This window comes from Ornithodoros turicata, chromosome 8, assembly GCF_037126465.1.
Source record: "Ornithodoros turicata isolate Travis chromosome 8, ASM3712646v1, whole genome shotgun sequence".
NCBI classification, from domain to species: Eukaryota; Metazoa; Arthropoda; class Arachnida; order Ixodida; family Argasidae; genus Ornithodoros; species Ornithodoros turicata.
Window position 1 is genome coordinate 36149553 of NC_088208.1, and position 12891 is coordinate 36162443.

Consider the following 12891-nt stretch of genomic DNA (forward strand, 5'->3'; position numbering starts at 1 on the left):
CTGCGGCATCCGCGGCAATGAAGAGGCTGACGAGGCTGCAGCAGCTGCGTATCATTCCCGATCAAGCGTGCGGATTACCCTCCCCAAAGGCGACAGGCGAACCTTCCTAAATGATGTGGTGAGGCCTCTCGCACATGCGCAATGGTCTCGAGACGTTCCATCAAGAGTTCTGATGCGTGAAGTGGACCCTGACTTTGGCTTCACCATGCCTTCTCGTGTGCCTCGCCATTTTGCGTCGCTGATACACAGGCTTCGTCTTGGGGTTGCATTCACCCCCCATTTCAAGCATCTGATCGGCCGCTCTGACTCGATGCTCTGCTCTCGTTGTGCTGTTTTGGCGGACACCAAGCATGTGCTCCTCGACTGCCATCTATACACCTCCCAAAGAGCAGCTCTACAGTGTCGCCTGCAGTCGATCACGGCCGCACCACTCACATTGGCAACCATTCTCGGCCCTGGGTCTAACCAGACTGACCATCGTCAAGTTCTTGAGTATTTCAAGATTTTTCTGCGGGACACTGGTCTCCTGTCTACCCTATGATCTGCCTGCGTAACTGTGTGCTGTGTGTGTAGTATTTTTGTGTGCTGTGGTTTTGCCTACCGTTCTGAAATCATACTGACTCCACTGACTATCCCTATTTAGCATCGCTCATCACCTCATCATCAGGACACATCACATCCTGCCCCATTGTGCCTTGGGGTAGTGGGCCGCACCTCAAGTGGCGAATTTCCCCATTCATTGTCATTAACTTATTTGTTGTTGTTGTTTCATCAATCAATGGAGAGAACGTTGTCATTCAGGATGATGGTTGGCTAGAAGCGTGCTATGTGGTGAAGTTAATTTTTAAGACGGTATAGTCGACAGGATGTCGATGAGTGATTGCGAATGCGCTTATACCCTTTCCAGCAAATGGGATCATTTCCCAATAAGAAAGTGTCGTGGAATTTGCACAAGTGGGACATGCGCGGGGAGCCCTTTCCCTTTCACTGTACTCTCTCAAACCACAAGTGTTTATGACGAAGCCTTTCCGGTCACATGTTTGATTGCACTGGGTATAAATTCCCAATAATTTCGATGCACCACCACCGCTAGATCGAGCATTCGCTAGATAACACCCAAGATGGACTGCAAGTTTGCTCTTGGCGTTTTTTGCCTTTTCGTTGTCGGCTATGTCGACGCTACTACCTACGATGTATGGACTGTAAGTATAACGCTTTCACTTCTTTCATTGTGACGCTCCCTGAACCATTGTAGACGTTTACGCTTTGTCAAATATCACGATAGTGTGCCTCTAAATGCCCGAAGCCACCTTTGCCATGAACCCCACCAGCTCCGGTGGTGCAGCGGTAACGCGTGCGCTTGGAGACTGGGAGGTCCGCGGTTCGAATCCGCGGGCCGGCTGTGCCGTCTGGGGTTTTTCCTGGGTTTCCCTCAGATGTGTAATAGGCGTATGCCGGCACAGTTCCCCTGAAGTCGGCCCATGGACGCAGCTATCCTCCCCCCGAGCGGATTCCGCTCGGTCTTCCACTTCACCCTTTCCTCTCCTCCTCTCCACCACCTTTCCCTTCCCGAGAAAACATGCCGCCTAATCAGGCAGGCAGAGCTCTCGGGTTCCTCCCAACGACACTCCTCCTCCTCCTCTCCTCCATGAGCCCCGACGATTCAGGAAACTTCTCCCTGGAGCTATATTGCACAATACCTTGCACGTTCCTATACCCTGGTCACACGGGCAGGTTACGCTTAACCGCCGTTACCCGATCAACCCCGGTTATAGTGAACCACGGTTTGTTGTTGTCACGCGGTAGTTTGTGACATGTTAGCAGTGATCACGTGATTGTGACGCAAGCGCCATATATATCTTGATTACGCTGTATATCATGAAAAGAAAAGGGTATAATGGTAATTAAAAAGTTTCACAATCATTAAATACACGGTCATTAAATACAAACTGAATAACGCCCCAAAGTAACCGCGGCAGATATCCACGTTGACATATGGGTGAAAGTCTAAATTCGTTCAACAGTTTAGGCGATCCTTGGTCCGATACTAAACTGAGGTACTCCTACCTGTGGTAACTTACGTGTGTGCAAGGTGCCCCATCAGAGTATTCGGCGCGAACTGCGTATAAAGCTTCGTCTCTTCGTATAATTCGTTTGTCCCCTGCTGGATGCTCATTAACGCAGAGGCATGTCCTTCGAATGATAAGCAATCAAAGATGTGTTTGTTCTATGCCCAGCCATCAGCACTCGCTGGTTGTTCTTCGACTGCCGTTGAGTTTGAGTTTGAAATATATATGTAAAAAGGGTAAGTATTGCTTAAAATATCTGCTGCTCGCATAACATTTCCTAAGGCGGAAGGGGATCACACAGACCGATATCGGTTGTGTTGAAGTCGTGTTGAGGGATTGTCGCGAATTCCAAGCGATTTTTCCGCGCTTCAAGTGCTCACGGGGAAAAATGCAACCCCTAACAATCACTCTTCTCCTATCATCGGTACTATGAATTTGTCTCCTATCATTGTATGCAATTATAGCGAAGCCTGTTTTCCTCAGAAAACGTGTACGGTGAATTTGCTGTACGTGCACTAAATTTAAACTGTTTTCTTTTTTATTGTTTCAGGTACTCTCGAAATATAGGAACTTTTTCCTGGTCAGTAGAACTTATAAAAGGGAACCGGGCGATAGTCAATGTATCTACATGAAGCGAACGCAAATATACGACACCACCCAGACATTGACAACTTTAATGGGATCGAAATTGTAAGTTTTATATAAATTGATTAGAATGCAACTACCCTGCAATGTAACTGAACAATGTCATATTCCCAGCAACGAGCCATCCACTTACATTGTAAGAGCAATTGGTAATCAGATGACTGTTCAAGCACAGGCTGGCTGTAAGTACACTTTCACCCAGATTAGTCAGTTAAGTAATGAAAAGTGTACTGCATTTTAATTTATTGTCGGGAGGATCGCATATCATGTCGCACGAGCAGAGTTCTAAAGGGTTCACTTACAACTGAGACGAGCGTATTTGTCACGGGAACTATATACATCCTTAGATGTTAACAGAGAGTCATAGAAGCAAGCTCCTGTTTTGCAATAAATTTTCCTGTGCATATCCATATTGGAGCTTGAAATATCAAGTGCCTTGTGGAACATATAATTTGCTAATATGCGCTCTCCGGCAACGATCTTTGCAGAGCTACGATGTCCTTTCAACGTGTCAGCATTCTACGAAACTGATCTCTCGTATTTAGTTCCGACAAAAGCTTCCCATAAGCTAATCAATTCTCGACATAGCCTTAAGTCTAGACTGTTCTCTATTATTATTTTGCGCAACACTGTACATGCAGTCACCCTTATTGTGGTCTTTACAGCGCGAGGGGGTCTGACGTACAATCTGGTGTACTCAGATGATAAAGGCTGCAATATTTTGCAAATGAGTGGGCCACCCTTCGATAAAAGTGAGTATGCTTATATTTGTGAACAATCTCTACCGTGAGGCTCTTGTATGACACATGGCATGATTTTGCTCCAAAAACCGAGTACCCTTGCGGCCGAAGCGTTGGGAAGGGTACAGTTTTAAGACTGAAAACTAAAGAACAGTTTTTAATTAGAACACATTGCTTCATTATGCTTTTTTTTTTATTTCGAATGGTCAACTTCGAGAAAGGCTTCGCTGACTTTTGCGAAAGAAGTATCTCCACATTCAACAGCGCCCTTGTCGCGCGTCTTTTAGCGTCACCAGAAAATGGCGCTCATATCTTAGTGTCGACAAGCAATCGCTGGTTCCGCATTCAATCAAAAATTTACCGCTGTACAAGTTGTACGATAGCGACAACAGCTTACGCGTCGGGAAACACGTGGTGTTTACGCGGTATACCCGTCATAACCTTTGTGTGCTCTTATCGCCTTTGCTGTTTCGTAGCCTTTGATTCCCTCAACGTGACTTCCATATTTTGTTTTCCTCATTCCTTTTCACACCCACAGTGAAGTCCAACTGGAAATATGTGAAACTCGAGTTCTGTAACTCTTCAAATCTGTTCGACGTTTTAGTTTTACCTACTTTTGGGGGACAACTTGTAGAATTGTAAAGCAAAATTATTAAATTCATCACCTTGTACCCGTTACTCTCATCGTCCATTTTTGGAATCTTTGCTTTGTACCACCTTTTTAGATATAGTGTCTGATTCGTCAGTTACCAGCTCCCTTGGCATCCCCAGGACGCATACTAACCCCCTGTCCCCCCTCCTTCCTGCTGTCCTCTCTCCATCTGTTCAAGTCTGTACGCCGCTCATAGCACAGTTGCTTCGCGGCGCTAGCACAGAATAAAAAGAAAAAGGATACGTCAGTTGTTGCGTTGCGTATAACGAAACGATGTTTCGCTTCTGCGTTCATGCTGTGGCGTGAAACACGAAGCAATTTTCGATAGCAGAAACGATGTGACTGGTGATAAACTCAAGTGCTTGCTCCCATGCAGTGCACATGAATGGAAGATGTAAACTAGCATGTACGTAACGAACAAGTCAGGATGCGCGGGCGTCAGTGGTTGCGTTGTTTGTAACGAAAGGTGTTTTGCTGCTACGTAAATGTTCTGGCGTAAAACACAAAGCTTACCGTTTTTGCGAGTACAGAAAGTGTGACCTGAGATAAAGGTGTGGACATTATGGCATCAAGTACTCTTAACACTGGTTGTTCTCAGTTGACATGGATGGGAGTTCTAAACTAATACGTATTTTGCGTTTTCAGAATGCGAACTGTGGATGCCAGCAAAAAAGGTAGGAGCACGGGCAAGCTGTACCAACCATTTCCCACCATCTTGTGGTGATGTCGTAGAGACGCCTTACCAGAAGGGCTGCAGAATTCCTAACTCCCAAGCAGCACAATGTACTGAAAGTCGAGTGCAATAGGGGTGGACGGGTAGGTGAAAGGCCTTGAACAGACTCGTGAATCTACAGAACATTGATAAGACACATACCGTCCACCCCTATTGCACTCGACTTTCGGTACATTGTGCTGCTTGGGCTAGTACGGAGCACAATAAACGTCCTTCGGAGCATCCTCACTGTCAACCGTGTTTTGATTGAATACAACGACAGAATGATATCAGTACAAATCACGAATCCATCACCTTCAGTTAACACACCGAGGGCGTTTAACCTTCAAGGTTGCATAATTGCAAGGTTGTACCCAAGCACACAATGTACTGAAAGTCGAGTGCAATAGGGGTGGCCGGGTAGGCGGAAGGCCTTGAGCAGACTGGTGAAATTAAAGAACATTGATAATACACATACCGTCCACCCCTATTGCACTCGACTTTCAGTACATTGTGCTGCTTGGGTAGTATCTAGTTGCATAACTGGTGAACTATATGCCGTGCAGTCTTCGTGTCTTTTTTCTTTCTTTTTTTTCTTGTCCCATCGCGTATGGTAGCGTGACAATGGTATCACGCATCTACTCTTTTATTTATTAACAGTGCCCCATTATTAACAGTACGTATAGGGTAGAGCGAATATACATGGCAGGACAACACTCTACCACGGAAAAACAAGGTCAGCAAAAAGAAAGAAAGAAACATTTGCCCTCGGTGAACACCGGATATAGCCATTCAAAAAAATAATAATAATAATAATAATTTGTTTGAAAAGGTGTCTGTCGAAGCAGACAACAAAGTCACGTGGGGGACATCCCTATTCTGATGCCTTTCGATGAACAATAAATTTAAAAAATATATATGAAAAAATCGAGTGATAAACAAATTCACTCTTTGTGACAGAAAAAAAAACTTTAAAGGGACTGTCGCATCCGGAACCGTGGTTACGAATCCAATACCAATGTGTTCGGTACACTACCACGAGCTGTTTGCCAAATTTTCTCCTTCCAAAACGGACCGGGTGATGAGGAATCGAATTTAAAAGATCCGGTTTCGTTTTGATCCTCGAAAGCGCCAGCGCCAACAACATCGCGTGACGCAAGGTCGAATCTGGCTAATCCGCTGTGAAGGACGCTGTCGTCTGCCGCCAAGTCTGGGGCTGCTTTGTTTTTTTCCGGCACGTCGCCCGTATTCACATGTGACACTTTCTAGTGACTCGGATACTATCGCTACGCTTGCATCCTTGCGTCGTTTGGAAACCGACGCAGCGTTCCCGACCCCAGGAAAACTTCCTTCGAAAACCTCGATGTTTGATTTCGCACGCCAAGGATACAGCTACAGCCAGACACCAGACGAAGCGAAAGTTGGAAGCAGCTACATCACTAGCGGGTATCCAGATGAAGCAAGGAGTGTTCATGCTGTCCGTGTATGCTCCTCGCATTTCACCGATAATGTGTACCTGGATGAGAACATCATGGAAGTGCAACTTGGATTGACACAAAAAAGGAACGAATTGAAACTTGACGCCGTTCCGACAGTGTTCCACGAACAAAGCGAGCCAGCAACTTCGACAGTAAGTCACAATGTCTATGTAGTTTCCCAATCGGGTCTGTCACTCTTGCGCGTGAGTAACTTAGCAGCAAAAGACGAAATCGGTACAACGTAAGGTATCCCCTAACCTATGATTAATAACTAGATAAATAAAATACAATAAACAAGTTCAAGTGATGTCATTCATATGAACGTGATTGACTTTTCTCGTTGTCGGACGCGTTATCATGAAACTTTCACTGTTACTGAACCTGTGACTTTTGTGGAATGTGGTAGACATGATTGGTTTTCATGTGTATTACAGCTGCAGGCAGTTCGACAGGGTCAAGCGCAAGTGGTACGTATATTACTTAAATACATATAATGTGTTTACAATTGTTGGACACAGAACAATTCGCAAACTATGAACCCCGATCACTAAAAGGAAGAACTGACGCTGTTTGTGTGCTGGTGTTAGAAACAGGCACTATACAAACAGTACCTCTGTCCGTAACATAAGCGCCATAACCCACTTCCCAGTTACCTTTTATCTCTCTGTTTGTAAACTCTTTGTGTGCTGTAGGGCGGCGGTTTTTGCGGTTGTCGTAGCCAACTTGAGGTGCACTTTTGACGTTCTGTGTTATAGAAGGACAGGTGCTGCTGATCAAGTCCCATCCATCCATGAAACGGCATCAAACAATGTACGTGTGTGCACGGCAATTTTGCTGAGAGACCTGGTTTTTACACTAATGCCTTTACGACGCCTCTGACAAATTAGGATCTTCCAGAACAGTGCTTTCTTCATCCAAGTTCAAGAAGTAAAGAGAATGACTTCATGGCTTCTACTGACATCTCACAGCTACATGCCAAGACAAAATAACTTGACAGCAGGAAATGAAAAGAAAAAAAAAAGGTCCGTTTCAGGTCCACCCAAATCTTTGTGCAGAGGCTGACAACAAAAACGCTATTGTGAGATGATGAATGATGCTGATGCAGCGTTGAGATTAAGCCCTTGTTTCCTTTTTTGCAATGCTATACATTACTGCTGGTTAAATGTAAAATGATGCACCTACCTCCAGACATTAAAGGGGCGACCAGAGATGTAGTGTCAATTCAACAGAAAACCTGCATGTTCTACGAGGCACTGTCACATAAGCATTGGCCAAATTTGCTGTCCTGTGAGCTTTGATAGGATATGCCGTAGATAGTAAGAGGCCTCTTACTGTAAAAGGGAGGTGCATTAATCGAGTAGTGGGGTCTGAGGCATGAGGGCCATTGCAGGATGTACTAACCCTTCTAAAATTTTACACTTGGTTATGCCCAGAGATCGATCCAGATCCCCCCCAACACCCCGAGTTTTTTTCCTGTGTACCACTGTTATAATGAAACCATCCAATTTACTATCCAATCGTCCCATTTTCATTGCAATTGAAGTACTTACAAAACTGTTTATTTTATTTTTTATTTTTGTGAGTCCCCGCTTCAGATCCCGAGGGACATTGCCAGTGTGGTGCACGCTGATGACTGTCTGTGCATAGCAAATAATAAATATCTGTGCGTGAAGAGTTGGATGTGGACTTGTGCAATAGCTCTTGAATGGACAACACTCAGTCAACAGAGAGATTTATTCACATTTGCGTAACTTATTGCCTGTCATTATAATAATTATTATAATACATAGACAAGAGGTAATGCTCTGCCAAGGATCTCTGAAGTTACAGTCTTGAAAGCTGTTTTCAAGACAGTGGTGCTAAAAAATTGGATCAATGGCAGGTATCAAAATTTGTTTTGCTGTATCAAGGCAGAACAATCTCCCGTGGGAATGACAAATTTTGGACATTCCCAGACAGATGTATCACTTACTATGATAATGAGGTGTAACTGTACCATTAGTGAGTTATGAAACGTTACCTGAAATTATTTGACGTGTTATATCCCTCACATGCTATAATACTGCCAACGATAAGAAGCATTACACTATCATTAAAAGTATAACTGTCACTTATGGCCAGGTAGTTTATTGCTCCTGCCTATTCCTTTGCACTTCTCGGGATTACTGTGGTAACACAGATTGTGTTGTTTCGCACTTCTCAATTGGAAACTACGCAAGTCTATTATGGTGTAGGTGTGAACAGGAAATGAGGCACACTAAAGATGATAGTCCTGATAGGACCAGGATGGAAAAACGTTGGCGAATCATGCGGACGACACACCCAGGTATCTGTCGTCTGTTTTTCGGTCCAAGGAATCTCCAAACTCAGCTTGTAAACACGCAATAAGCAGTGAACCTGACGTAGCTGTAAAAAGAAAGGACACTTTCCTAAACACGTAGCATAGTTAATTTCCTGACAATCATTCTAATTCTAACCCAGCCCTTGAGTTGCACAGTTGGTTAGAGCCTTCGTAACTTTCATGGGGCATTCGTCGTGTGTACAAACAACGACGACAACTACGAAAATAAGGATTGCTCGACGTGCCTATCTATCGTGGGCACAGTAGGCGAAGACTGTGATCGTCGCTGCAATACTGCGGTAGATACACCACTAGAAGTTCTGGCCGATGACAGGGAGCTGGGAACAAAGTGTGATGCGTGCGTGTGGTGCGTGCCGTCGTTGCACAACTCTACCACTTCACCAGCACTGCAGCATATAGGTACTCATCCAGTTCCTGAGGAACACAGACGCCGCACAAACACTTGGATTGTTTCCTGCGTCGTAGTGTGAATGTCACAGGATTAAGTATTGAGCACTCCGATCATGAACGTACCTAAAGCAGTGGTCCTGAGGCTCATTCTGTTGCGCTAACGCAGCTGCGGCACGTACATCACCAGCGACTTGCAGAATAAGCGTATCCGTCGAATATGGGCCGTCATCAAACATGTATATTCGTCACGGAAGCTATTACTAAAGGCATTTGAACAGCACGATTCGCCACTTCCGCGTTCCGAGTCCGCCATCTCCGTATGTGCCTTCGCCTTCGTCTCCCTGACCTTGCTCATGCAAGCTGCAAGCCGCGGGGACTCCTCTGGCTCGCCGCGTTCTTATTGGTCAGATTCCATGTGACGTTGCTAAATATTCTCAGCAGGGAGTTCCGCTTGACGCCCGCTTCCGTCGTCTGCTGTAGCGCCGCTTACACACGAATTATACAAAAAGTATTCCGTCGATCGGAACGGGACTTTCGGAGACATGGTCAGTGAAGGACGGGGAATCTCATTTTACTGTGGTTTCGGAATCGATCTGTGGTCGATGCGACTGTCCCTTTAAGGATACACCTTCGAAAAAGATAATGTTCATTGATTCAATAATACACGCGTGGCGTAGACGTTCAGAAACAAAATTGGTGATATGGCAGGTATTGGCTACGAGGAATACCAATCAACGTATGATCAGAGCCACGTAAAGTACTGAAAAATGTAATTATAGTTGCGAAGTGTAATTGTTAAAGTTACATAATTCTGAAAGCAATGGAGTTATAGGAAAGGCTCTTGAAAATAAAATGTAACTCACTCGCAGTTAATCAGCAAATGTGACTGTTAGTTGCTGCAAATGTGAAATAGACTGACTTGAGTTACTTCAGGTTGTGGGCATAATGTGACGAAAGGTCAGCTTGCTGCCCAGAAGCAGTCTTGAGTAGTAACTAAGTTACTTTTAACTTGTAATTGTAACTAGTTACTTTTGGGGGTAACTAGTTACATTTCCAGAAAAGTAGCTTTTAACTGTAACTAGTTACTATTTCTGTGAATGTAACTGCAAAATGTAACTATAGTTACTGGAATAAATGTCGTTCCTTTTTCTCTTCCACCCTAACGTACCCTACTTCCCCCTAACAGTGCGTTGCTTCCTTCTGTACCTAATCGGTATGTGCCCCATTCCTTGTGCTCTTCGGTCAGGTACAGATGTCGTATTTTTCCCTGGGGGAGAGCCGCTTTATTGACTTATAGAGCTTCTGGTTAAGTGCACTAATAGTTTTATTGCACTTAAGTAAATGTAAATACATAAACGTATTTTTTTAACAATTGTATCACCCTCTCATGGTCATTTTTATAAAAAGTAGCTGTAATGTAACTAAGTTACTTTCTCTCAGTCACTGCAACTGTAACTAGTTACTTGACAAAGAGTGTAACTATAACTGTAACTTAGTTACTTGACCAAGAAAGTATCTGTAACTGTATCTCAGTTACTTTTTAGAAGTAACTTACCGAAGACTGCCCAGAAGCCACTAAAATGGTTCATTAAGCACACCTAACGTTCTTGTGCAATAAAACGGGTCTGTGGCAAATTAAAGACATCAAGGAAAATTAGACAGCACATCCAACAGTGGTGGTAATTTACTAGGAACTAGAGCACTGCACTCGCCAATTAAGTAACGTTTAGCATGCTTCGAGACCCTGTCTCATATGCCAAGCTGTCCATGAGGAGCCACCGTGTAAAATATTTTCGCAGTGGGATGGATTTTCACTGCGCTATCAAATTTAACAAAAAAAAGGTGAGAGAAAGAGGCCGCGGACGGTCGACATGATCCTCGTGCGACGTCGAAGATCCCCCATACCTTTCTTCTTTGTTTCTTCTCCGCCCTCCCAATGTCCGTAAACGCAAGGAAAGGTGAAACCTTGAGCGTTGTAGAAGGAGCTTACGCTTTGAAAATGCACAATATTGCAGATAGATTTAGGCTACAAGAGATACACGCTTAAACCATTTACATTAACAACAGCAAGATTTCAAAGTGTTGTCCGTAAGGCTGTAAGGTCCGTAAAGTTAGTTACTAATTTTAGAAAGTACTTAGAAACAGTAATTAATTACCACAAAGCTAACTACGAGCAAACTGTAAAATCAATAAAAAAATCACTCCTGGTTGCACTGAACAGTTTCCACATGAGACCGTTTGCATGATACTCGGAATGAAGCATTTAATAAAGGGGTTAGATTTAAATAATGGCTGACTCCAATTCACCTGTCTCGCATTTTTCCCGGAAACATCTAATTAAAAAGGTAATTCATGAATTTTAGGTAATTAGTCGTCCTGTAGTTCCACGCTTGTCGCAAGAGATATCCGCACAAGGCCGCATAACCTACCGGTGCAAACCGCGTCTAGGCAGCCATCACTAAAGATGAGTGCGGTGCGGGTATACCCGCGGGTATCCGCGGGTATCCGCGCAAGTTTGCTCTTCGCGGATACACATTTACGTGTCATCGCGGGTTGCGGGTAAGCCGCGGGTTGACCCGCACTGCCTCCGCGGATAACGCGGGTGTACCTGCGATACCCGCAGGCACAAAACCAGCCTATCGGCTTTTGGTGTACGACCCGATTAACCGCGAACATTGTGCCCAAACTATTTTCCAAGACGTTCCATATCCAGTGCTTCCGTGGTGTGCGAGATAACAGCTTTGTCATTTACTGGCACCACGTTCTATGCTTACTCTTTGAGAGAGGGCAGGAGGGAGGGCGTGAGTCCAGCTGATTATGAGACCGGGAAGGTGGGTAGTTTGGGCAATTAAAAATGGGGCAGGGTATCGCCCCTGGCGCTGAGACTTCCCATTCATCATCTCAAAATAAAGTTGTTGTTATTGTCAGTCATGTTTGGCACATAGGGCTAATTTTGGCTATCTTGCGACACGACGACTGGTTCACTTCGTGTTAGTAAGCTGGCAACCACGTCAACTGTCGCCACAGCGTCTGAATCAGACTTGCGCGGATACCCGCGGGTATACCCGCACCTCACTCATCTTTACTCCAGATAAACGTGGATCCGTCCTTCGTGAGGGCATTCAGGGGTGACGCAATTCTTGAAAAGTTCGGAATTAACCATCGGTAGTAGGCGCAAAGGCCAAGAAAGCTTCGAACGTCTTTCACGTTAGAAGGAACTGGGTAATTTGCGATGGCCGCCGTCTTCTCAGGGTCAGGGCGTACGCCGTCGCTGCTCACGAGGTGGCTGAGAAATATGAGTTCCTCGTAGCCGAATCGACACTTCTGGGGCTTCAACGTCAGCCCTGCAGTTCTGATAGCCTCGAGGACTTGCTTCAGCCGTTCAACATGTTCTTCGAAAGTTCTTGCGAAGAACTTTCGAAGGCGACAATATCGTCAAGGTACACCAGGCAGGTTTGCCACTTCAACCCGGCGAGAACTGTATCCATAACTCGCTGGAACGTCGCTGGTGCTGTGCAAAGGCCGAAAGGCATAACCTTGAATTCGAAAAGAGTGACGACGGCAGTCTTCTCACGGTCCCGTTCGTCGACTTCGATTTGCCAGTACCCTGTCTTGAGGTCCATGGAAGAGAAAAAAATTGCGTTTTGAAGGCGATCGAGCGTGTCGTCGATGCGCGGTAACGGGTAGACGTCCTTCTTCGTTATCTCACTGCGTTTTCGATAGCCCGCCATAGTCGACGCAGAACCTGGGTGTTCCGTCCTTCTTCTTCTTCACTAGTACCACCGGCTATGCCCACGGACTGGTCGACGGCTGGATAATGTCATCTCTTAGCATCTCTTGTAC

General features: G+C 45.0%; 1 long non-coding RNA gene across 1 annotated transcript; it reads left to right on the plus strand.

The window, feature by feature from the left end:
• Window positions 1-6229: 6229 nt before the first annotated feature.
• Window positions 6230-7064, plus strand: LOC135366214 (uncharacterized). The gene is made up of 3 exons (XR_010414113.1): window positions 6230-6448; window positions 6731-6763; window positions 7052-7064. It is a non-coding gene; the product is annotated as an uncharacterized LOC135366214 (long non-coding RNA).
• Window positions 7065-12891: the final 5827 nt, after the last annotated feature.